This window comes from Helianthus annuus, chromosome 9 (genome assembly GCF_002127325.2).
Source record: "Helianthus annuus cultivar XRQ/B chromosome 9, HanXRQr2.0-SUNRISE, whole genome shotgun sequence".
Taxonomy (NCBI): Eukaryota; Viridiplantae; Streptophyta; class Magnoliopsida; order Asterales; family Asteraceae; genus Helianthus; species Helianthus annuus.
Genome location: NC_035441.2, coordinates 82,499,769 through 82,503,891, shown reverse-complemented (window position 1 = coordinate 82,503,891; position 4,123 = coordinate 82,499,769).

Below are 4,123 nucleotides of genomic sequence, written 5' to 3'. Positions count from 1 at the left end.
TGACTACAAGCACAAATGTCACAGTCTCCCCTACTTGTGGGAATTTCGTCCCGAAATTCGTTTAGAGGAAACTCGTGGGAATAGAAGTGGATACTTCGCCTTCATTTGATCTTCACGTTCCCAAGTAAACTCAGGTCCACGTTTAGATTCCCAGCGAACTTTAACCAACGGAATGCGCTTGCGTTTAAGCCATTTGACTTCACGATCCATAATTTCCACAGGTTTCTCAACAAAATGTAGTGTTTTATCAACACGAATTTCGTCAAGTGGTATGTGGAGGTTCTCATCAGCTAAGCACCTTTTGAGGTTGGATACGTGGAAGGTTGGATGAACATTTCCAAGTTCAGGAGGCAATTGAAGTCTGTAGGCTACCTTACCGATTCTTTCGACGATCTGGAATGGTCCAACGTATCTAGGTGCAAGTTTTCCTTTCTTTCTGAATCTGATCACACCTTTCCAAGGTGAGACCTTAAGTAATACACGATCACCGACTTGAAAATCCAAGGGCTTGCGTTTTAGGTCCGCGTAACTCTTTTGACGGCTTCGAGCTGCCTGTAAGTTATCACGAACTTTCTTTACCTTGTTAGTTGTCTCCAGAATGAGGTCAGGTCCAGTAATCTGAGCCTCACCTATCTCATTCCAGCAGACTGGTGAACGACATTTTCGACCATAGAGAGCCTCGAAAGGAGCCATGTTGATGCTGGAGTGATAACTGTTGTTGTATGAGAATTCAATCAATGGAAGATGTGAATCCCAACTACCACCAAAGTCGATCACACAAGCTCTAAGCATATCCTCCAGAGTCTGGATTGTTCTTTCAGTTTGGCCATCAGTTTGTGGATGATAGGCTGAGCTTAGATTGAGTTGGGTCCCCATAGCGGATTGCCTGGTTCTACAAAATCGAGAAGAGAAGCGAGCATCCCTATCAGAAATAATGTTCAAAGGAACACCATGTCGGGATACAATTTCATCCACATAGATTTTAGCCAACTTTTCAGCAGGAAAATCCTCACGGATTGGCAAGAAATGCGCTGATTTAGTAAGACGATCAACAATTACCCAGATGGCATCATGACCTTTCTTAGTGCGCGGAAGTTTGGTAATGAGATCCATAGCAATGTTTTCCCATTTCCAAACTGGGATCTCAGGTTGCTCCAAAAGACCATAAGGATGTTGGTGTTCAGCCTTGACCTTGAGACAAGTAAGGCATTTTGAAACGTATAAGGCAATGTCTTTCTTCATACCAGGCCACCAATACTGAGTACGAAGATCCTTATACATTTTGTCTGAGCCAGGATGGATAGAATAACGAGACTTATGGGCCTCATCCATAAGCAAAGCACGAAGATCATCTTGGCTTGGGACCCACAAACGATCCATGAAATAATACGATCCATCTTCCTTCAGAACAAGATCAGGCTTAATGTGATAGGGTAATTCCTTACCCATCAAGTCTTGTGAAACACAAGCATGCTGAGCCTGAGAAATGCGGGCTTGAATATCGGATCGAGCTTGGATAGCAGATTGATCACGAACACAATGAAGCATAGTACGTTCCTTTCGACTTAATGCGTCAGCCACAACATTCGCTTTACCAGGATGGTAGCGAATTTCGCAATCATAGTCGTTTAGGAGTTCGACCCAACGTCTTTGCCTCATGTTGAGTTCCTTCTGGTTGAAGATGTGCTGGAGACTTTTGTGGTCAGTGAAAACCACGCATTTTGTACCGTACAAATAATGTCTCCAGATTTTGAGAGCGAAAACAACTGCACCTAACTCAAGATCATGAGTGGTGTAGTTTCTCTCATGTACCTTCAATTGTCTAGATGCGTAGGCTATGACTTTGTTCCTTTGCATCAGAACACAGCCAAGACCCAATTTTGATGCATCGCAGTAGACGACAAAATCATCATTGCCCTCAGGCAAAGTTAAAATAGGTGCATCGCAAAGCTTCTGCTTCAAGGTCTGAAACGCTTCTTCTTGCTTATAACCCCATTCAAAGGGTTTGTTCTTCTGAGTTAGAGCAGTTAGAGGAACCGCAATCTTCGAGAAGTTTTCAATGAAGCGGCGGTAATAACCCGCAAGACCAAGGAATGAACGAACCTCAGTAGGAGTAGTTGGCGTATCCCAATCCTTAATCGCACTGATCTTGGAGGGATCTACATGAATACCTTGTTTGTTGACAATATGACCCAAAAATTGAACTTCCTTAAGCCAAAATTCGCACTTGGAGAATTTGGCAAAAAGTTGCTCTTTCTTTAGGAGTTCCAGAGTAAGACGAAGATGTTGCTCGTGATCAGCTCGCGTCTTAGAATAAATTAAGATATCATCAATGAAAACGATGATGAACCTATCCAAATAAGGCTTGCAAACCCTATTCATCAAGTCCATGAAAACGGCAGGAGCATTGGTCAAACCGAATGGCATGACTGTGAACTCATAATGCCCATATCGAGTGTGAAATGCTGTTTTGGGAATATCCTCTTCATGTACACGAAGTTGATGATACCCAGAACGAAGATCAATCTTCGAAAAGCAAGTAGCACCCTGTAACTGGTCAAAGAGATCATCAATGCGAGGTAGGGGATATCGATTCTTGATGGTAAGCTTATTCAGCTCACGGTAATCGATACACATTCTGAAGGATCCATCCTTCTTCTTGACAAAAAGAACGGGAGCACCCCAAGGTGAAAAGCTAGGACGGATAAAACCTTTGTCAGAAAGCTCCTGAAGCTGCTTAGATAGCTCTTGCATCTCAGACGGTGCAAGACGATACGGAGCTCTAGCAATAGGATTTGCACTAGGTACGAGATCGATATGGAACTCGACTTGGCGTGCTGGGGGTAGACCAGGCAACTCTTCAGGAAACAGCTCCTGATAATCCCGAACAACAGGGATATCTTGAATAGGCTTACCTTGGTCTTTATCTGCCGTAACATGTGCCAAGAAGGCCACATAGTTCTTTCGCAGATACTTCCGAGCTTGAAAGCAAGACATAAGCTTGAGGCTACTAACAGGTTTCTCGCCACGAACCTGAAGGATCTCACCTGACGGGAGCGGTACACGAACGATCTTCTCGAAACAAATTACCTCTGCGCGATGCTTGGCTAACCAATCCATACCCACAATAATGTCGAAGCTTCCAAGATGCATAGGGGTGAGGTCAATAGGAAAAAGATGGTTGCTAAGGTTCAATTGACAGTTGCGAAGAACAGAATTAAGAACAACGGGTTCACCATTCGCAACTTCGACCGTTAAAGGCTTACCTAGTTTCGTTCTAGACACGCGAAGCAAAGGCTCAAAAGATAACGACACAAAACTCTTATCGACCCCTGAATCAAAAAGAACAGACGCAGGTTGATTATTAACAAAGAACGTACCGTTCACCACTTCGTTGTCATCTTGCGCCTCAATAGCATTCATGTTAAAAGCTCGTCCACGAGCCTGAGCTTGAACTGGGTTCGCATTTATCAACCTTGGACACTGGTTGCGGAAGTGGGTCAGATCCCCACAGTTGTAACAAGCGCCGGGGGGAAAGTGAGGTCGTGCTGCTTGACCTTGTTGCTGAGCAAGAGGCTGGGCAACTTGTTGAGCCGGGTTTTGAGCTGCCCGATTCTGATTGACAGGAATGCGGCATGTAGCAGCGAGATGACCAGGTCTTCCGCAGTTGGTGCATTGACGGCACTGATGGTGTGGTTGATGATATCCGTTACACCTGTTGCACAGAGGTGCATTGCCAAAGTACGGTTTCTTGGCAGGAGGTTGCACAGGCTGATTTTGAGCAGCTTGAGCCTGAGTAGTAACGACATAGTTCTGGGAAGCCTTCCGCTTCCTCGAACCCCTCGAAGAACCCGCATCACTCCCCTTCTTGTTCTTACCTTTCTTGCTATCCTTCTTGTCAGAATCCTGCTTCTTATCCTTCTTGTCACCCTTTCTATGCAACTTACCCTTTCGAATCTGAGATTCAGTCAACGTTGCAGATAGTTCGATTGCCTGACGAACAGTGGTACGTTTACTACCAGTAACGATGTCTTGCACAGAATCAGGTAGACCATCGATGTATCTTTCGATAGCCTTGTCAAGTGGGGTGACCATTGTTGGGCATAGCAAACTCAACTCTTCA